Source organism: Polistes dominula, unplaced genomic scaffold (assembly GCF_049000335.1).
Source record: "Polistes dominula isolate Pdom_NZ unplaced genomic scaffold, Pdom_raw_medaka contig_29, whole genome shotgun sequence".
Classification (NCBI taxonomy): domain Eukaryota; kingdom Metazoa; phylum Arthropoda; class Insecta; order Hymenoptera; family Vespidae; genus Polistes; species Polistes dominula.
Window position 1 is genome coordinate 1,201,492 of NW_028300865.1, and position 24,770 is coordinate 1,226,261.

Here is a 24,770-nt window from a genome sequence, read left to right on the forward strand (position 1 = left end):
AGTTACACTCATTATGAAGAAGTAGTACAATTTTTCTATCGACGTGTATACTCGTCGTGCCGTATAAAGTAACGACCATTGGCCATTGAAATTGTAATTTTTTTTTTTTTTTGAGACAAACAAAAACGTATTGTCAAATTTCAAGATGTTTTAGAATATTTTAAGCCAATGGAATTCAATTCAGTGGAATTTATTCTATGATTGACGAGTATAGACGTCATGGCTCGATTCTGCCGATACAAAACGGTGTGCGGTCTCAAACGAGGGCGTCACAGTTAACTGGTTAAACCCTTTCATTTATTATTAGTTGTATTCTTAACTATTCATATATAACCCTGTTTTTTTTTTTTTTTTTTTTTTCTATAGGAAGTGAAAGGAACAAAATATAAAGAAAATTTATTGAGTAGAAAAGTAAGAAATAACGATGAAATAAAATGGTTTGATTGTTTCTTCCTTATTTGAAAGACTAGTTAATTATTTTCTCATGTATATATATATATATATATATATATATATGTATGTATGTATGTATTTGTTGAGATTAATTATTTATGCAAGTCAATATTGATGCTTTCGTGCAATAAATGCATATGCATGCATTTGATTGACTAATAAATAATGTTTGTTACATTTGAATAAATAAATATATCTATATATATATATATATATATTATTATTATATAATTATATTATGAACAATAAACATAATAATTAATATAATAAACATGAATATACAAAATATTATTATATTATTATATTATATATTATAATATATAATAATAATGATAAAATACAATATAAATAATATGTAATATATAATATATATATATATATAATAATTTATATATTAATATATTTTTTATATTAATAATTAATATATAACATATTACAATATATATATATATATATATATATATATATATATATAAAATGATATCAAATGAATATAATGATAAGATCAATATTTCACGATAAGGAAATTATAACACACACACACACACACACACATATATAAATGCTATTTTATAAATGGAACCTTCTTCGAACTATATTTGTTTTTTATATTTAACAAAAGATGTAAATAAAAGCTTAATACAGGAAAGAAGAGAGAAAATCGATTGATCTACTTTAGTTTTTTTTTTTTTTTTTTTTTACTCGAGAGAAGAAAAACGTTTTAACCATTATGGTAGAAAAATAAGATCCTACGAACCGTGTTATTATTAGTTTAAAAAAAAAAATAAAATACTAATAATTATAATAATTATAATAATCATCCATTTAAAATATCAATCCTAATTAACTGAATTGATGATAGTACTTTTCTTATCTTTTTTTTTTTTTTTTTGAAGAAGAAATAGAAGAGAATAATAAGAAGAAGAAAAATTGCAAAATGGCAGACTTCCCCTTCTTCATTCTTTTCGAGTTCGAATGGGTTCGTAATGACCTCGCATTACGTGATACGTCTCCCCGAAGTGAGAACGAGTTTACGTAAGTGTGAATAAGACGACGAGCCGCATTCTAAAGTTGATGATCTATTTATGGACGGGCACATATCAACCGTGTTCTTCTTCTCTTCACCGAAAAAGCCCAGAAGCTTCTTAACACACAACCCATACTCTATTTTTTTCTTTTTTTTTTTTTTATATTTTTCTCTCTCTGGCTCCGACTCTTCTTCATCTTCTTTTCTTTCTTACACAGAGAAGAAGAAGAAGAAGAAGAAGAAGAAGAAGAAGAAGAAGAAGAAGAAGAAGAAGAAGAAGAAGAAGAAGAAGAAGAAGAACAGTGATGATCAAATTATCAGACATTTTTGTTGTTGTTGTTGTTGTTGTTGTCAGCCATCTTTCTCAAAAATATCAAATTATGATTTTATTACGATTAATTAATTCACGAATTATAGTTAATAATAATTTATACGAATTTTGAATTTCATTCTTAGTCATCTTGTGTTCATGTTCAAATTTGAGAATATGTTTCGTTTTTTTTTTTTTTTTTTTATACAAATTATTACAATGTAAAATAAGCAAAAATAGTCATTATTTTGACCATTTGAGTATACTCGTCAAACTTAGTTAACTGGTTAACTATAGCATGCATATATATGTATATAGCGTTTTGAAAATGCCTACACATAGTAGGTTGTGTATCGTAAAAATTGGTCGATGACAAAATTGAGGTTAGAATTGTTCATTTTGAAATAATAAAATGAACTAAAAGTAAAAATAAAAGAAATCAAATAAAATTAGTCATTTACATAAATCTTGAATTGACTTTTTTTTTTCTCATTTTGAGTAATCAAATTTGAGAATATGTTTCGTTTGTTTTATTTTTTTTTTTGTTTTTTTTTAACAAAAATTAGTACAATTTAAAATAAATAAATAGTCATTATTTTGACCATTTGAGTATACACGTCAAACTCAATTAACTAGTTAATATATATATATAACGTTTTGAACACTAACACCGGTTGTGTGTCGTAAAAAACGAACGATGACAAAATTGAGGTTAGAATTGCTCATTTTGAGATAATAAAATGAAGTAAAAATAAAAAAGAAATAAAATACTAATTTTATATAAATCTTAAATTTCATTCTTACTCATCTTGAGTTATCAAATTTTGAGAATATTTAAAAAATTTTCTTTTTTTTTTTCAAAAAAAAAAATTACTACAATTTAACCCTTAACGAACGAATGCCGCCATACTTGCGACAACTTAACTGCATATTTAATTACGCTCGTTCGTTAAGAATTAAAATAAGCAAATTTACTTTTACATTACTTTTTTACGCATGACGAGTATACACGTCAAACTCAGTTAATTGGTTAATATATATATATATATGTATATGTATAATGTATATATGTATCATTAATGAGAAATATAATTTGGGCACCACTGTTTAATAGAGGACGAGTAGTAACATGCGCATGCGCACATGCACGCGTTCTTATCTGGCCCGCGAACGGACCTAATTTTATATTCGGAACAAAAACTTTGCTTGATACTGCCAACTAGAGCTGCTTATATATACACACACACACACACAGATACAGAGACACGATATCGACCTTTCAACGGCCTTCGTTCTTCTTTTCTATATCCAACATATATATATATATATATATATATATATATATATATATATATATATATATATATATATATATCATATGTGATGATGAAAAACACTGTATTACAATTTCTTATCGAGAAAATGTTTAAAAAATTGTAATTTTGTACTAATTGATATAACTTAGTATTAAATGAATTTTTTCTTTCCTTTTTTTTTTTTTTTTCAATTAACTAACAATTATTATTTCATTTATAAATATATTACAAATTATTTATTAGTAAATAATGCACACGTCCAATCAAATGTCAGATCACTATATTTATCTTTATCCTAACATATTTTTTCTGTCTCTCTTTAACCAGTTAACCGTGATTGATGAGTACACTTTTGTCATGAAGAAGTCAAACGATTTTTCCATTGACGTGTATACTCGTCGTGTCGTATAAAGTAACAACCATTGGCTATTGAAATTGTAATTTTTTTTTTTTTTGAGACAAACAAAAACGTATTGTCAAATTTCGAGATGTTTTAGAATATTTTGAGCCCTATGCTGGAATAAAACTGACAAAATAAAAAATATAAATAACTTGAGACGAACTCATGCGCGTCGTCCCACGTATGCATGCACCGGGGTTGAAACAGCTTAAACAGTTCGCATAACAAATTTATTTATTTATGTACGATGATAACTTTTTTTTTTTCTTCAGATGTTAGCCTAAAAAAGGGTCAAAGAGTAAAAGTCAAAAAGTTGATTTATAATGGGATTCCTTCAAGGTATGGTTTAGTCATGGGAGAAATGCGTGACGCCGATTAACGGCGTTAAATATTTTATGTATAATATATGTTTATGTTATAATCATTAATAATCAAATTGTCAATTTAATAATAATAAACCTCATCTCTTTTTGATCCAATATATCTTATATAGTGCAAGTTATTCTATGATTGACGACGAGTATACACGTCATGGCTCGATTCTGACGAAAGAAAACGGTGAGCAGTCTCAAACGAGGGCGCCACACACAGTTAATAAACTGTTTTAAAAGCAATTTCGAATTTGGAACCATTGCCAAAATGCATATTTCTCTTATGATTCATACCTTTTGCGTGTTTTTACCGAACAGCTGGATCGTGTATAACGTATGTAAAAAAAGATAGACGGAAAATTACATCAAGTGGGCGTAAGGGTGGTAGAAGAGTGTTGTTAGGAGGGTGCTAGTGTGTTAGTAATGTGGTCTGTAACGAAAAATATCACTAGAATAAATCCATATTACACGTGGGCAGAGAGACAAAGATAGAAACATTGTAAAATCATGAGAATAATTGGATGAGTAATAATAATAATAATAATAATAATAATAATAATAATAATAATAAAAAAGGATAGTTTTGGTTAAGGAAGTTTTAATAAAACATTGAACGATATTTAAACATTGTAAACAGAATCTAGTTTTGTTTTTTGTGTTTCTCTCTCTCTCTCTCTCTCTCTCTCTCTCTCTGTAAGTATCTGTCTCTGTCTCTGTCTCTTTCCCTGTGTATTTTGTTATGTTGATTTGTTTGTTTCTTTGTCTAACCTCACGTAATTCATTCACGCGTATCTATCTCTCTAGTATAACATAACATTATGTAGTTACATTTTTATGATGCAAAAGTCGTCTGAGAAGAAGACCTTGGGTTATCTATGATGATGATGATGATGATGATGATGATATATTCTGTTCTAAGTTCACTAATTCATTTCTTATGGAAGAAGAAGAAGAAGAAGAAAAAAAGAATACAAAAAAAATACTAAAAGTTAGAACTATTTGACGTTTGACCTTTCTTTTTAGGGAAAAATAATTCTTATCGTGTCATACACGTTATCACAATGATCGTCTGCTATTTGGAAAAAAGATAAAATAGAAAAAGAAAAAATATAATAATAATATAAATGAAAAAAGAAAAATGTAGTCTTCGATATCGATAATCTAATCAATCGATACACACACACACACATAGATACATATATATATTTATGAATAATATATTGAATGAACTTTCGATTTCCTAATGCTAATCAATATATATATATATGATATGTATATATATTATATATATATATAATTTGATATATATATATATATATATTACCTATGATTATGCTAATACTTTTTTCTAATTAATTATTAATATAATAATATAAATAAATAATATAATAATAAATAATAATAATAAATAATAATAATAATAATAATAATAAAATAAAAATAAATTAATATAATAATATTAATATAATCTATGATAAATAATTATTATCTTTATATTACATATACATTTATATATATATATATTTTGTTTTATTTATAAAAAAAAAATAAAAAAAATAAAATAAAAACAAAATAAAACTAAAAGAATGTAATCAAAAAAAAAAAGAAAAAAAAGAAAAAAGAAGATAAAACAAAATTCTGAAAAACTCAAAAAAGTTTATATATCGATCGAAGAAAAATTACGAGGGCAAGATACGACGTTTCTACGACCGCGACCAACTAAGCAGCGACGCACATGTGCGCTTAGTATTGCGTCGTACTCTCCATACATGGTTACACATACACACACACATACTAAAATCCCCTCTCACGTGCACACATATCACATATATGCGCATATTCGCGCAAGAGCTCATATACACATTCTCAAACACACACACACACACACACACACGAACACAGATACTTTACTAATACGCGCGTGACGTATCACGCGCTAGCCTCGACAGCCTAACCGTATGTTTCTCTCTCTCTCTCTCTCTCTCTCTCTCTTTCTCATATACACACACATACATGCACACAGGTTTATCATGGAAACGTCTAAAGTCTCGAAAGTGCGAGCGAGATCTCGTGTACTCACATGCTTGCTTGCTTGCTTGCTTGCTTGCTTATTTTTTTTTCTCTGGTTTTTCTTTTTTTTTTTTTCTTTTTTTCTTTTACGTAGCGGTATATTCCGAAACTTATGTTCTTCTTCTTCTTCTTCTTCTTCTTCTTCTTATTCTTATTCTTCTTCTCTTTTTCTTCCGTAATAATCCACACAAACACACAAGATAATATGACGATGATGACGAAGAAGAAGACGACTATGCACACACCTTTCTTGTGTAATAATAATTTTGTTGTTGTTGTTGTTTAAATGAAAAAAAAAAAAAAAAAAAACAATTATTAATCCTTTTCTTCAAAGAAGATATCAAATCAAATCACTTGGTGTACAAGAAAAACACATTAATAATCTTTGATTATTTAAATAAATATGTTCCCCCTTTTTTCCCCACGTACACACACAAAAATACAAAATAATATATTTAGTTGAGTTTGTATTAATTGTATATAAGTTTGTTTAAATATATATATATATATATATATATATATATATATATATATATATATATATATATATATATATATAGGAAAGAATAAAAACAATAATAAAAATTAAATAAAAAAATAACAGTTTAAAACATTCCAATTGTACACACACACACACTCGCGCACTACTTGGATCGATTATCCACTTCTTTCTTCCATCTCTCTCTCTCTCTCTCTCTCTCTCTCTCTCTCTCTCTCTCTCTCTTTCTTACTATCGATCGTAGCGTTACTTGTTACGTAAAAAAATACAAAAAAATATCAAAAAAAAAAAAAGAAAAAAAGATCGAAAGATAGATTTAACTTTAACAATAATTAATAGCTTAATAATAATAACATAAACAACAACGGAAACAAAACAAAAATTAATAAAAAAAAAAACAATTATAATGAAAGGTAAAAATAATAAAAATTAAACAAAACAAAAAAAACCAAATTGTGTAATTTGCCTTACTTCTTCTTTCGTATTTACACCGAGTGACTTCCTTGAACAAACATATATATATATATATATTTCTATATATATATATGTTCTTAATTTTAGTGTTTCCTTCGTGAATATATTTGTTTGCTAACTAACACACTTATGTGCCCATTTACGATATCTCTCGGAACGTATAAGGCTGACGATGACGACTACCGCTGCGAGACTGGAACGCGGTGCTCCTATCTGCGGGTTCTTACATAGTGTGGGACGGAAAACGGTGACGCCGTTTTAGTGGGGGTAAAAACTCTGGTGTTGTGTGTGTGTGTGCTGCCCAATAGAGTGGGGTAGGGAGGGAGGAAGGGGGGGGGGAGTCAAATACTCGGCAGTGGGCTTGCTATTCCTCATTCGTGGCACAGACGTCGCGGTGTTCACTGTGGGTAACATGCTGCCGGTGATATTGGCAGTGATGGTGGGGGTAATGTTAGAGTGGGGGTAAAAGACTAACTGGCAAGGACGCCGCAAAGCGTCGGCCGACCGACCGACATATAACCATATACCACTTACTATTACTACTACTACTACTACTACTACTATTTATTATTGCCACGAGGTGCAGTAGTAGTAGTAGTAGTGTTACAGTTGCAATCAAAAAAGAGAATGTCAAGGGTTGTGTCATTTTACAGATTATTTTCTTTTTTTCTTTTCTATTTTTATGAGAAATAATATACCTTTTTTTAAACCCTTGGAAGTGTTGTTACGGACGCATATATGCGTTTGGTAAAAATTACCAGTGTGATTTATCGAAGCACATACGCGTGTTTGTTAATATTAATGTAAAATAATGTTTAAATAAATTGTCAAACAATTTGTAAACAAAAATAATGTTTAATTGTTTAAATAAATAAACAAATATTTTAATTATTAAATATAATTTATTGAGAGTGCAACGTCAGTCATAAGTGACTGACACTGAACTTTTCATTGGGGGGCCATGTCAGGCACCAATGTCTGACGTTGAACATTTCGTTTTATACCCACCGCACGTGGGTGGCCTGACAAAGATTTCCCTAAGAATTTGCGTGGCGTACTACCAACGTGTTAAATTATTTTAATAATTAATTTAATTATTAATATTTAATTAATATTATATAATATTAATTTTTGTATAATTATTTATTACTAAGGATAATATTTGACTTATAATTCTACTAAAGTAAATCGATTTGCAATTTTTAATTATTACTATCGATATTATTTTTATAGAATTATATTTTTTTTTTATAATAACATTTCAATCGGAGTAATATTATATCTATCTTTTGAAATATCGGATTTCAATTGAACATCCCTAGAAATAATAATAATAATAATAATAATAAAAAAAAAATAATAATTGTATCCGTCATACGTCGGTGCCTTGTTATATCGATTACGTAAATGCTTACTTGCGTATTGTATATATATATATATATGTAATATGTATATAGTACGATTGTGAGGGAAAGACCCCACTACAATTGCATTATGGAAGGGGTCTTCCGTTCACAAACATACTATATCTATATATATATATATATATTCATTTATAATACGCTTGAAAATAAATGGCCAAGCAGCAGGTTATTTACTCAAAGAATTCTTATCGAATTGCGATTAAACCTGGCGCTATGAAAACGCCACCATCATCATTATCATCATCAGTGATAAATTTTTCTTTTTTTGCAATTCATCGAACACAACAAATTGTAACGACACATACGATATTGTGTTTTTTTCTTTACAAACAACGTTTACTATACACCTTCTTTTTTTCCATTAACATGTTGTGCGTCACGAGAATTCTTACGGAAATCTTCGTCAGGCCACGTATGACAGAACGAAAAGCTGAACGTCAGTCACATGTGTCTGACATGGCCTGAAGGAAAAGTTCAGTGTCAGTCACATGTGTCTGACATGGCCTGAAGGAAAAGTTCAGTGTCAGTCACTAATGACTGACGTGACACTTAACGTATTAACAAAGATATTTTATTATGTTAAGTGAACAAATGAATAAATAAAATGAATGAGTGAATGAGAATGTATAAAAATGAATGATTGAACGAGAATGTAGAAAAATAAATGAACAAATAAATTCGACAATTAGTAACGAACGAATTTCGATGATATCGAACAAATTCCATCGACCATTATAAATAGTTTAGTCAGCTTATAAAACATGTGCAATTTTGCAATTTTAAATATTCCAAATTGAATTGTCAATGAGAAAAATGTATAAGTTTGTGGTGGTGTGATGATGATGATGATGGTGGTGGTAGTGGTGGTAATGCAAAAACCTTCGAGAATTTTCCATTATCGTCATTGATCGTTTAGCGAAAACTCGTAAAATGTTCTTTCTCACTCTCACTCTCTGTCTCTGTCTCTGTCTCTCTCTCTCTCTCTTTTATATTTTATTTTATTTTTCTATTTTTTAACTTGACGTATACATAACACGACGCTTAGAATAATTGTTTTTTTTTTTTTTTTTTTCAAGAAATATTCATACATGTATTTTTTTTTTCTGTTTTGATAAAAACACAATGAAATTTTTTTGTTTCAGAAAGAACAAAAAAAAAATATTTCTATTTTATTATTATTAATTTTATATTATTTTTCTTTTGTTTTTGAATTAAAATGATATTTAATAATCGTAGAACGAATTTCTAGTTTCACCATGAAAATAAAAACTTACATGCTATTACAATGAAAGAAACATTCCTAATGAATTACAACAACAACAACACACAGACAAAATCTCAAAGATACGCAATTTCGTAAGCCAACAAGGAAAGAAATAACCGACAATTTATAAAAGAATCAAATTATCTTACGAACTTATCGCGTTCTTGTAACACATATGTGTACAAAACACACACACACACATATGTATATATACACACATGTGTATAAATATAGATAGATATGATAAAATGTATTATTACAAATCGAATACATCATAATGTAATTTTCTAAATAGAAATATTTATGTTATTAGATTCATTAAAATATGAAACACGTTTCTATTACATCAATTAATTATAATTACAATTCGTTACATTTTATACTTAATTACTTGATATATGTTACCACGACATTTTTATTATATTTGCGTAATACGAATGCAATGTGTGCAATGTGCATATGTGTCTGTTTGTGTGTGTGTGTCTGTGTGTGTTTGTGCATACACTTGCTCTCACAAGTTTTATAAGATTTCCGTTTACAAAAGAAACCATATTTTGTTCTTTTTTTTTTTTTTAATATTTATATCTCTTCAACTAATTTTCCATCATTACGTAAGATACAAAGAAGACAATAAGATCAGATCAAATCTGCATCAACGGAAGTTGTTGCAAGTGTCGCATTTAATTTAAAAAAAAAAAAAAAATAAAACTTGCCGAAAGCAAAGAGAAACATTGATGAATGGTGATTGGTTGGTTGGTTACAACTCTCTCGAAAGATGTGTTAAGTCTCATATGTGTGTTGTATGAAAAAGAAAAAGAAAAATACAAACAAACAAAAATGACGTACCTACGTAATCACGTGCGTCAATAGTATACTATTGTAATTTCAAAAAAGTCACAATGATACGTGCAACCAAACGATGCATTTATTATACAAAACGAATAATATTTTATAATATGATCGATCAAAATGTTAGTAGTCATTTTTATCTGAAAAAAAAAAAAAAACGAAAATTTACGTACACAGTTTGATCAACTTTCGATTGGCTATTATTATGATAATGTGCCAATGAATTTTATTAAACATTATCTCTTTTTATCTTATTTAAAATAAATACTCAATTTAAATAGTAATATTATAAAGAAACAAAAAGAAAAAGAAAAAGAAAATAAAACGATTATGATAAATGTTTCGCACACGTAATGCATACATTATATAATGTATAATGTAATGTATGCATTACGTATACATCTAACTATACATATATAGATATATAGATATATGTATCTGATAAACTAGATCTTTCTATCGTATTATCATTAGCATATTTTAAAGTTACTTTATCTTCTTCTACAGTAATGTATATAATGCATATTTTTATACGGTCAATAAATTACTCAGACGGTCTAGGTGCTTTAAAATCAGGATATACAGGAAGTCCTTTATGGTAGCCAAACATGGGTGTCACTTACGTTACGGGACCAAGAGAAATTTAGTATTTAAGAAAATAAAGTTTGTTTCGTAAAATGTTCGGTGTAAAACGCGATGAGGAAACGTGCGTAATGGAGAAAACCCCATAACGTAGAAGTACACCGATCGTACAACAAAACTGGACACCATTAACGTCGTAAAATCACGTCGATTAAGATGGGGCAGGTGAGGTGGGCGTGCATGGGGGGATGGATCGAATGGTGCATAAAATACTGATCGGTATACCGAACGGGAAAAGACCACTGGGTAGACCGAGACGTTGATGATGGGAGGACAATATTATTTGGGTATCTTAAAGAAATGGGCTACGAAGACCGCGAATGGACGGGGTCGTGGCTCAGGGACGAGAACACTGGCCGGGATTTGCGTATTTGTGGCAATGAACTTTCGAGTTTCTAATGACAATTGATAATAATAATTCATTGGACGAATAAGAGTGTAAAACCCGTAAACGATGGTGACGGGACCAACCCCCTGTGTGGAAGCAGCATATATCAGATATTGGGGGGGGGGGAACATTCAACAGGATGTTAGGGTTCAACAAAATGAGTCAAAAATAAAGTGCAGTTTTGATGTTGCACCTATTAGCAGCCCATAGCGAAAGGGTTATACCATTCCTCAAGTTTATAACATATATCAGATTTTGGGAGGACATTCAACAGGATGTTATGATTAATAATAATAATAATAATAATGATAATTCATACATACATACATACATACATACACACAATGATATTGATCTGTAATAAATAAATAAAATATGAACAAATGATAAACAGGAAATGTAGTTTGTATCAAAGAACTAGAAATAATGACTAAGGTTGATTTTACATGTTTGACGTAACACAATGAAGTTTAAATGAGTGATCGTTGTCCATGGTGATTGTGGTGTTGGTGATGGTGGTGGTGGTGGTGACTACTAGTAGTAGTCGGTTCACTCGATTTCATTCATTTGTCGGATAATCGTCTTGTTCCTGTTTGCTACCGGTCAACGAGGCTGACGCGTGCTTGCATGTGCACTGTGCATGTATCATCGTTCTCCTGATAAAATATACTTGCTATTACATGTATATAAGTATATATATATATATGTATGATGTACACACATATGTAACTTCTAACATATTCTGTCATATTCAAGATCTAAAGTTCCGCATATGATACTTAATGTTATTTCTTTTATGAGTTAAACTTCTTCCCATTTTATCTCCCTCCCACCACATTATTTCATCATTTCATGATTATTTTCTATTTTTATACTACTTCTTTTAAATTATGGTTATTCATGAAACTATTTTTTTCTTCTCAATTGCTTGTAGTAATAAAATAAATTTAAAAAATATTATAATATTTCTTCTATTGATTATATTATTATATATATATTGTATTAATATTTTTTTATATTTTATATATATATATATATATATATACAAATTTTAAAATATTAATTCTAAAAATATAAAATATAAAAATTATATATCAATTATGATATTTTTTAAATTATATATATATATATATATATATAATTTTTAATTAATTATATTATTAATGGTATTATAATTAATATATAATACGTGTGAATAAACTTGTACGAGCTTTTTATTATTCCATTTTTTTTTTATTTTTATTTTTATTAACGTGTTATCTACTTCCTTTTTTCTTTTTGTCTTTTCTTCTTTTTTTTTTCTATCACCTTATATTCAATTTTTCTCATCTTTATTTTTATTTATTTTTTTTTTTTTTGATATATATATATATATATATTTATTTTTTCTTCTTTGATAACAGTGTTAGAATCGTACGATAAGAAAAAGTACTTCGTTGTAGAAAAGAGTTATGTGAGACGTCACATCGTTATCATTTCGATTTTTTTTTTTTTTTTTGCTTTTTTCGCACCAATCATTATCGTCATATTCATTCAAACGTAATAATAAATCCGAGTTTTCCGTAATGATGATTGTTATTATTTACAAAATTATTATTTCTACGTACACATCGATTAAATCATCCTTCATATGAATACATATATATATATATATATATGTATTGATATTACGATCAGATTTTTTTCAGAAAACACTTCAATTTAATGTTTCTTTATCTTTCAAAGAATAATAATAATAATGATAATAATAATAAATAAACAATCTTTTGAATATAATTAATTGAATATATATTAAATTTTTTTTTTTTATATTGGAAACAGTGAAATAAAAATGAATTTGTTTTGCAACGATTGAAAAAGTTCGAAAAGTTTGCGCAAAATGTTTGATGAAATTTGGCGGCAAATTTAAAAGTGTTTTAATACTTGAACACGAAACATGAGTTTCGATAATCGGTATTCATGGTGTCTTGTTGCCCAGGGTCATCGAGAAACCTTCGTACGTGTAATAAAGATAAACAGAGAGAGACAAGAGAGAGAGAGAGAGAGAGAGAGAGAGAGAGAGAGAGAGAGAGTAAAGTTTAGAAAGAAGTTCAGAGAGAATGAGAATTCAACAATAGAAGTCGTTCGAGCGTAAAACACGTTGCATGTCTGTTGAAAATCAATTATGCAATTTCGCAATTGCACTGGCGCCATAGAAAATAAATAGAATATATTACATATATATATATATTTATACACATAGGGTGTACCATTACCAAAGTATTCACAATTTTATGAAATTGTTTAAAAAAAAAAATAATTCGATTTAATTTTCTACTTTTTAAGGTTATGTATATATGTTCAATTTTTTTTTTTTTAATTCTTTTCGTTATTCTTTGCTAAATAATTCTAAAAATTAATTGCAGTTACCATAGAAAAAGAGTAAAATAAATATATATATATATAGGGTGCACCATAACTTTATGAAATTGTACGACAAAATAATTCTATTAAATTAAAGGTTATATTTATTTTTTCTTCTTTTTTGTTGTTCCTTGCTAATAATTGAAAAAGTAATTGCACGTACCATAGAAAATAAGTAAAATATATACATATATTTATATATATATATGGTGTATCGTTAATAAAGTATCCACAACTTCGTAAAATTGTATAAAAAAAAAAAAAATAATTCGATTTAATTTTCTACTTGTTAAGGTTATGTTGAATTTTTTTTTTTTTTTTAATTCTTTTCATTGTTCCTTGCTAAATAATTGAAAAGTAAGTTGGTAATACTGGATTTTCCTTATGGTTTTTTTTTTTTTTTTTTTATTATTCTTATCTTTCAAGTCCTTCAAACTCTTTCAATGAGAGTTCTTCTTCTTATGTAATAACAATCATGATTTTTTTTTTTTTTTGTTGTTGTTTTATTTAACGTGACGATGCGATCGTGCAGATTACAAACGATAATGATTATTTTATTATAACCGTGCGATAAAGCAGCTTCAAGATTGATCAAAGATTTTTTTTTTCCAATACTCAAGTTTCTTTGAAAAAAAAAAGAAAAAAAAAGAAAAAAAAAACCAACATGGTGAATCATAGCTGTGAGAAGTAATCGAAGTAGAAACAGGATTTTCGATCGGCGTTTTATTGATCATTGATCATCAATGATTTTTCTCCTCCTCCTCTTTATGATAGGGATCATTTATTTTTACAATGGCGGTAGATTATAAAACGAACCATTTTGATACCTAATATAATATTTTTTAAATGTACTACGTAATTCAGAAATATTTTTATTGGGATCTGTAGCACTTGAATACGCTATCTGGTGACTAAATTCAAAATTAGAGTAGATAGATCAAATTGCTACGTCATGTTGGATCTCTAGCACTTGAATACGCTATCTGGTGGCTAAATTCAAAATTAGAGTAGATAGATCAAATTGCTACGTCATGTTGGATCTCTAGCACTTGAATACGCTATCTGGTGGCTACATTCAAAATTAGAGTAGATAGGTCAAATTGCTAAGCCACGTTGGATCTCTAGCACTTGAATACGCTATCTGGTGGCTAAATTCAAAATTAAAATAAATAGGCCGAATTGCTTACGCCACGTCCCAGCCAGAGATCCCAATACTAATCGATTGAAATTATTTTGAAATATGGCGGTCAAAATAACAATAGTTGGGGGTTTTTTTGGTTAAAAATAGTTTGAAAATAATTACTTTTAAACGTAGAAAATAATAATAATAATAATAATAATAATAATAATAATAATAATAATAATAATTGTCAGAAATTATTCTTAATTAGTTACTTATTTCATAAATAAGCAACTAATTAAGAATAAAATAATTTGTTAGAAAAAATAAAATAATTTAAATAAAAAAAAAACAAGTTATTTAAAAAAAGTTACTAAACATTAATATATAAATAGTAATTTAAAAAATTACTAAATTAATTATTAAAATAAATTAATACATTTAATTAATTAACACGTGCCTGTAATCACCGATGATACATTTTTCGATTAGTGACACATTTATTTAATACTCTAAAAATCAAATGACCTTGAAAAGATAAGACAGACCATAAAAAAGGGCACTTCTTGGGGCACTTAACGTATTAAAGATTATTAATTATTATTATTATTATTATTATTATTATTATTATTATTATTATTATTATTATTATTATTATTATAGTTTTGTTTGTTTTGTTATAAGATTATAATAAAAAGTCAGTAGTAAAAATAAAATTCAACATGAATAGGAAAAAAAAAAAACAACTAAAAAGAGAAGTATATTACTGGTATTTAGAGTATATGAAATGAGTTCTTACAAAAATTCTTCTCTCGGTAATAAAATCGATATGTCGTCGATTGACCTTCGAACAATGAAATATATTGCACACGACGTACTCGTGCCAGTCCAATGCGTCCAAGGTCTAACGAATAGTAGGCCGCAACAACTCGCGATACCGTTTTAATAGTAGTTGGGTACACTCTCGTCTATATCTATCACTATGTTTCTCTCTCATTCTTTTTTTTTCTTTTTATTTTTTTTTTAACAATTTCTATTCTATTCTATTCTATGAGAACACATATGAAAACACTAGGGTCATAATATTATTATATATATATATAATTATTTTATTTATATTTAATTAAATATAATTAAATATAATATACTATATTATATTATATATTTAATAATTAATTAATAAATATATATTATTTATTCAAATAATTATTTATTATACTATACTTATAGTACTACTACTATATAGACTACTATTATATAATTAAATATAAATATTATATTTTAATTTAAATATTTTAAATTATTTAATAATAATATCAATTATATAATAATTATAATAAATAAAACATAATAATATGATATATAATATAAATAATTGTTTACACTAAATAAATAAAATATATATATATAGAGTAGTACTATACAATTACATATAAATATTATATTTTAATTTAAATATTTTAAATTATTTTATAATAATATTATTTATTTATATATATATATTTTTTTTCCAAAACAAAAAAGTATATTTTTCTATCTGAATGAATTTTTTTTTTGGCGGGGCAGTTTTTATTCCCCTTTTTTTTTTTATTTTTTCTTCCCCCCCATTGGTCGAAACGAAAATTCTGTTATTGGATAGAAGTATGAAATATCGATTTGTTATAGGTTCGTGGAAAATAATGAAACAATATATACGAGGAAAATCTCCATCAACCAACCAACCAACCAAACAACCAACCAACCAACCAATCATCCAATCAACCAACCAACCAATGCACATAACTGTGCAATAAATATGCATTCCATAAAAAATAAAAAAATAAAAAAATAAAAAATAAAAAATAAAAAATGACTTCTTATTGTACGATGAAATTGTAATTTTTTTTATTCTCCTTTTTTTTTCATTCTTCCTTTCTCTATTTGAAATTTTTCTGTAAAATTCGAGCAGAATTAAATTCTTTCTCTCCTTTGTTTCTCGATGAGAACAATTTGTAAACATGTGTGTGTGTGTGTGTTTGTTAACAACAAAATGATTTCAAATAAAAAGCAACGGTATCAAAATGATATAAATTGCATTGTGTTGCCGGAAAAAAAAAAATAAGGAAAAAAGAACACAACGACGAACATATTTTGATATCGATGATAAAGCATGAGTTTAAAAAAAAAAAAAAATAAAAAAAAATAAAAATATATATATAAAATATACCAAAGACAGACCCTGACAAGATCTATAAAAGCGGTTGACCTCTTACAAGAAAAAAAGTAAAAAAAAGTAAAAAAAACCAATAAAAACGTTTTGTCCACGGATATTTAACAACTCTTTTGAAACCAATCATAAAATTGATAAATGTCAACTAAAATAATAAAAAATATTTATTTAAATATTTATTAAAATATTTATTAATATATATATATATATATATATATATATATATATATAATAAATATAATAATTCAATTCAAGTAATAAAATATTTATGAAAAATAATATCAAATTAATTTCAAACGTAGTTACATTTTAAAACAAACTTTCTCTATGATAATTAAAAAAAGAAAATATTCTTAACATAAAACCTTGTTCAATTGGGGTCACCTTATATATTATTACTAAAAAAAAAAAAAAAAAAAAAAAATAAAATCCTATTATATAAGAATTTTGATTAAAATATTAGTCTCCCCTCTCCCCACCCCAAAAAAAAATAAAAAAAATATTCGGTCACGAAGAGAGTTTAAGTGAAAATAAATCAAATAAATTTTGAAATGATAATATCAAATGAAAAAAAACAAAAAACAACAAAAATTAAAAAAATATTATACATTATACATATTAACGAAAAAAAAAAGAAAAAAATCGAATTCTTTTGGGTTTAACCTTGAGAATAGAACACGTTCATTTACTGTGATCCCAGTATTCATTTAAACGTAACGACATAATCGTTTCATCGTGTAACGTCAGCGCATTTTACAGCATTACGTTACGATCTAAATCCTATATATATGTGTGTGTGTGTGTATGTCTATGTGTATATGTGTAGAGTAAGTTCTCTTTTAGCATAATCTCGTGTCTCTGTGCCAACAAGGCCCAAGAACGCATCGTTGTGTCTACTCCTCTCTCTCTCTCTCTCTTCGTACAATTTTTTGTCTTCTTCTATTCAAACGAGAACGCACATGGATCACGTGGGCGCGTTCGACTAATTAACGATGCAGATAGATAATTAATCATCTGTCAATTATTTTTCTTTTACTTTGTTATCCTTTTTTTCTTCTTCTTATCTTATTAACAAATTCATGTTTCAAATTAATTCAAAAAGTTTAATGAAATAAATTGTCAATTGATATAAATAAACTAAAAATCGTATGATTGAAAAATCTTTGTAAAAAAAGAAAAAAAAAAAGAAAAATCTATAATGTTACAAAAAAGATCATTGAAAAAAATGAAATAAGATGAGATAATCAAGAAGAATAAGAAAAAGGAATGAAAGATAATATAGAAGACTGCCAAAATACGAGATGTGCCAATAGTTGCGTTCCTTAGCAAACTGTCAGCTAGCCAGCCAGTTGCCAGTTAACCAGCTCACCTTCCGATCTACTGTTTTAAATTAAGAATACCTTTTCAAATGTCACGGAGTACGCATTCCGTGTTTCACGACGGTTTCAGTTCTTAACGACACTGATTGTAAGATACGAAAAATCATCCTAAGTTCTTTCTTGTCTTTCATAACGATCTTATCATCATCGTTATCATCGAAATTAATAATAAGACTTAATACTTTTAGTACGAACAACAAGAAGAAGAAGAAGAAGAAGAAACTCATTAATCATGTTCCTATGTCTCATTTACTTTTCATCTTTTATATCAAATATCATTAATTTTTAGAAATTTTTTTCTTTTTTTTTTTATATTTTATTACCTTGTTGTCGTTTTCAGCCAGTTAAGTTGCTTCAGTAAATTCCACACTTGTAGATTGATCTATAAAAATAATAATGATATTTAATTAAATTTTATTAATATATATATTTATTCATTATATATAGTATAGTAAAAAAAAAAATATAGTAATATTAAAATATATATATTTAATTTAGTAAAGTAATATAATAGTGTGTGTGTGTATTATAATATATAGAAGAAGAAGTTTATTTTCAGGTATACTCCTTTAGGGTGTTTACCCCGAAGGGGTGTTTACCCCCCCTACATGTTCGTTCCCTTTGACAATATACTTAATTCTAATTATGCCCTAATATAATATTAGATATTAATATTAACAATATAAAACAATATAAAACAATATAAACAATATTAAACAATATACCTCATTTTGTATTATAATATATATTATAATAAAATAATATGTAGTATAGTAAATATAAAGTATAAATTATACAGTACACAAATATATATATAAATTTAATAAATAAAATATAAATATATATTTAAATTATTCTATAATTAATCTCGCGTATATATCTGACATTATAATATTTTGTTTGATTAAAACATGTAAATAAAAAAAAAAAAAAATAAAAAAAAAGTTTAAATGTAGTCACGATGATCGATAAAAATGAGTTTGAGAAATGATAATAATTAATCATGTATGAGTATAGATATTAAATAAGCACGAATCTCATGATAATTATCATTGGCAGATAAAAAAAAAGGTTAACACGAGGTAAGGAACAAGGGTAATGAAGGGAAAGGGGTAGTAGATTCGATTGACCACGTGCGATTCACGAGATTATGATTATACCTATGATGACAATGATAATGATCTTGACTATCTAACGTAACATAAGATTTTCCACATAAGTATTAATCCTATCGTACTTTAATTTCTTCTTCGAAATGATAAGAAAAGTGTGAAGAAAAAAAAGAAAATAAAAAAAATAAAAAAATGATCAAACATCGTAGAAAAGCTTTGTTTCTTTGAATGAGTGATATGACAACAAAACAATATTTGTCATTACTATGATTTATTACGAAAAAATGTTGTCTTTATCCCGATAAAATCCGATGACACATATAAATATATATATATTATTTTCTTTCTTCTATGATTTTGTTTGTTTATCTCTTTGTAATGCCATTTAAATGATCGTGCAAATTAAAATGATAAATAAAAAAAAAAAAAAAAGATCTATCGTATATCTAACGTATTAACAGTTTTTTTTTATTTATCAAATATACCCAACACAAAGTTAATCAAGTGTTTATCATTGAACGAAGCATAGTTGATTTTCCATTTCAAATGTAGATACAAACTTAATCTAAACACAGCCACGTTTACTGATTCTTACTATGCATGGATCATTTTTTTTTTTTTACAACGAGATCTTGTAAATAATATTAATGAAGAAAGTGGACAAGTACGATAGGAGTACTTTTAACATGAAACACGTTAATCAATGCATGCATTTATTTGGTCAAATAAACTATTCAGCTCGCGGTTGTTGTCTGGGTGCTTGAAAAAATCAGGATATACAGGAAGTCCTTTATGGTAACGAAACATGGGTGTCACTTACGTTACGGGACCAAAAGAATACGCTATCTGGTGACTAAATTCAAAATTAGAGTAGATAGGTCGAATTACTACGCCACGTGGTGGGATCTCTAGCATTTGAATACGTTATCTGGTGACTAAATTCAAAATTAGAGTAGATAGGTCGAATTGCTACGCCACGTGGTGGGATCTCTAGCACTTGAATACGCTATCTGGTGACTAAATTCAAAATTACAGTAGATAGGTCGAATTGTTATGCCACACCCCTGCCAGAAATCCCAATACTATGATTCTTTCTTACACAGGATGTATAATATGCAAGGATGATAACAAAACATATGAAATAAATAAATAAAATATATGGAAATAATTTGTAGAAAAATAATGTTAATGATGTTGTGTTTAAAAATATTGTGTCTTTTTTGTTTTTTGTTTTTTTTTAAATTAAAATTTGTATTATTTTATTTTATTTTATTTTATTTTTGTTTAAATACTATTTTAAACTGAGTTATATTAGTTATATTTAGGACTATACCGTTGATAACCGCATGATTATTCACAAAAGTTCTTTCGAACACGACACGAATATATTTCGTCAAACATGGCGCGCGTATCTCTGATAAGGGGAATCCTTAAAAAACTCGCTTGTCAATACGCTACGATTATCCGAACGGTTATCACTCGTTTTTGCGATAATAAATTACAAACAGGAAACGTTCAAGTGGTTGTTTCATATATTACATACATTATTTTCCTTTTTATATATATATATATATATATATATATATATATATATATATATATATATAGTATGTGTATGAACGTATATAAATTAGAAAATAAAAACGAACTTTAACGCAATGTAATTTATTATGAAATTATTTAAATAATACAAAATGGATATTTTTAAAAAGATTCTTAATAAAAACTTTCATTATTTTTCAATGACAAATTATAATATGAAAACACAATCTCTAAAACCTTCGAATTAAATCGACTTGTTTGTTTAATGACAGTAATTTTTCTTTTTTTTTTTTTATTTCATTCGAGCAACTAAACGACATGCATCGATGTAGAACATCGAATCAATTGGAAATGGGAGATACGTTGACTTTCTATCATCAATCAAAAGGTCACCATATATATATATATATATATAGGGTGTCTCCAATTTTGGTTTGTTTTTTTTTTCTTAAAAACGTTCCTCTCAACAAATAATAACAAAATATTATTATATAAACGTAATTCTCATTTATTACGATTTATTCTAAACTTATAAACATTACTTTTGTATATAATTATTTAAATTTTACTACAACTTAGAAATCGTTGTAGTACATTTGTTGTTTATCACGTAATGTATTTTTCTATTATATTTAATAATTAACAATTTAATAAGGTGAGAAGATCAGGTGATTTTAAACGACCAATCTTTATTGTTCAGATAAGAATACGTTGAATCATTCAAAGATAATATGAATATTTCAAGATAGTTAACTCACACAACATGTTAAATATTACTTTATCAATAACACATTATTTATAGAATATTACAAATCATGTGATACATTTTGAATAAAACATTTTTAATGATTTTACGTTTATATATTGGTTGTTGTTAAAGAAAAAGACCAATAAGATTTTCTTCATTTAAACATAATTCTTTTGAGACTCTTTTTAATAATTAATGCGTAATAATAAATAATATTTTCTTTTTCTTTTTTTTTTTTTTCGTCAAAAATACGAGCTAATTTGAAATAACATTTTACGGAAAAGTTAGAATATATAAAGGATAAAAAGAAATTATCGATAAGAGGAACGTTTTCAACGTGACGCGAGAAGGTAATTTAGACGGTCATTAGTATGCTGGAATGAAAGCAAAAAATAAAAAAAAATAAAAAGGAAGAAAGGGTAGACATATTGATCGTGCTAAAAAAAAAAAATATATAAAAGAAAAAAAAAACATTTTCCATTTCCTCTCTTTTTCCCTTACTTTCTACTTGCAATTCTTCGAATTCACATTTTATCGAACAATGAGAAATGAAAATCAAGAATGAGATTAAAACACATAAGTATTTTATTTAACAAAAAATATAATCAATTGATTGATTTCAACGTATCTACTACTTTTTACTTCCTGCGTAAAAGAATGAGCAAACAGTACACACACAGTTATAGACACACATATGTTCACACGAGAGTATAAACAGAGGGAGAAAGAGAATAAGAGAGATAATGGGACTCATGAATAGGATTGTTCTTTGAAAGTTGACCCTGCAAAGCATGCTTTCATACTACGAAGTCTGCACAAGCTCGATAAATTCGGAATAATCAAAATAATCCACTACATAAATCAAACCTTTGTTCTTTCTATTTGATTAATCCATATTGTTATTATTATTATTATTATTATTATTAATTGGCATTAGGAACTCGAAAGTTCATTGCCGCAAATACCAAATCCGTCCCTGAGCACGACCCCGTCCATTCGCGGTCTTCGTAGCCCATTTCTTTAAGATACCCAAATAATATTGTCCTCCCATCTACGTCTCGGTCTACCCAGTGGTCTTTTCCCGTTTGGTATACCGATCAGTATTTTATGCACCGTTCGATCCATCCCCCATGCACGCCCACGTCACCTGCCCCATCTTAATCGACGTGATTTTACGACGTTAATGGTGTCCGGTTTTGTTGTACGGTCGGTGTACTTCTACGTTATGAGGTTTTCTCCATTACGCACGTTTCCTCATCGTGTTTTGCACCGAACATTTTACAAAACAACTTTATTTTCTCAAACCCTAAATTTCTTTTGATCCCGTAACGTAAGTGACACCACGTGTGGCTACCATAAAGGACTTCCTGTATATCCTGATTTTAAAGCACCTAGATAGCATTGCTTGAATTGATAATGAATAAAATAAAAAATGAATGAAAAAAAAAATGTAATTTTTATTAATGTGTCTAGGAGTTTAATATTGTTTATATTAAAATGGAAACACACACTAACATACACACATAATGTGGATAATGGAGGGAAGGGTTAGGGATAATACATATTATGAAGTAGATACTTTAGAATGAACAGTGGCAGAGAACCAGGTCACCTGGGTCATTCGTAAGGTAGTTGGAAAAGCTCAGATCAATATCAAGCGCGAATTGGCACGTTACCGTTGAGAAGATCGACCCATGACCCATTGTGGACCCGCCCATACATTCAATTTACCTATATATTACTTATTTATATATATATTTATTAATATCATTTTTTAACTTCGAACGTGAATCTATACATTTTTTTTTAATATTTCTTTTCTTTCGTTCTTATATCGTACATAAATATATTTATATAGGGGGAGGGGGAGGGGAAATAAAATATACAAGAATAAGGGGGAGAGAAAAATATGAAGATGAAAAGATATAACACGAAAAGGAAGGATAGAAGAGCAGTTTATTTATTTACACAGTATGCCACGCGAAAGTATGAATTTGCTACGTCACATTTGCTACGTAGGAGGGAAGCCAACTCGAGAAAAGGTTCAACTACTACTGGAAGAGAGCTAAAATTAATTCTGCGCCCGTTAGATTAGGAAAGCACTAGCTAGGTTTCCCCCTTGGTGTTACTACTCTATATTATCTTCTTCTATCCTACAAAGTAAATACGATGGTTATAAAACAAAACTCTAAGTGAATTCTTATTTTTACATCACCCCCCCTCCCTTTTTTTTGTTTCAAAATAACAAAATTTTATTTTTATTTAAAAAAAAAAAAAAAAAAAAACAGAAAACAAGACGAAGTTTATATATTTTTTTTTTTTGTACAGACAATTTCTCTATAAAAAAAAAAGAAAAAGAAACACAATTTTATGAAGTCTCATTTTCCCTTTTTGTTTCAAAAAAAAAAAAAGAAAAGAAAAAAAAGGAATTTATATTTTATTTGTACAATCAATTTAGTTCTTTTTTCTTTTTTTTTTTTTACCAAATTTTTATTTTTCCGAATCATCGATCAATAATACTAGAATATTACTACTTAGTGCTCGAGATAATAGATAAGAGTTATCACCTGTAATTGTTTTCAAGGTTTTTTTTTTTTTCTCTCTCATCGTTTGTTTATTTACGTTATTTGTTTTGTTATTTTTTTTTTACGATAATTTTTTGAGATAGTATTCTCTCTCTCTCTTCTTCTTATTTCTTTTTATTTCTTATTAAATCAACTAACACGAAAATTCTTCTAATATAATATTTATTCTTTGACCTAGTTTCAAA

At 27.2% G+C, this 24,770-nt stretch overlaps 1 protein-coding gene across 7 annotated transcripts in view; it reads right to left on the reverse strand.

Annotated features, from left to right (window-relative positions):
* The window catches only part of LOC107068330 (Transducer of ERBB2), a 46,169-nt gene that overhangs the window by 16,999 nt on the left and 4,400 nt on the right, over nt 1–24,770 (reverse strand). For 5 of the 7 annotated variants that reach the window (XM_089179570.1, XM_015324585.2, XM_089179576.1 and 2 more), the window contains exon 2: nt 18,922–18,980. The gene's annotated coding sequence lies outside the window, so the exon portion shown is untranslated. Of the gene's footprint in view, nt 1–5,957; nt 6,197–6,917; nt 7,130–18,921; nt 18,981–24,770 lie in introns of those variants that run through there. The other 2 variants (XM_015324589.2, XM_089179593.1) reach the window with 2 other exon arrangements.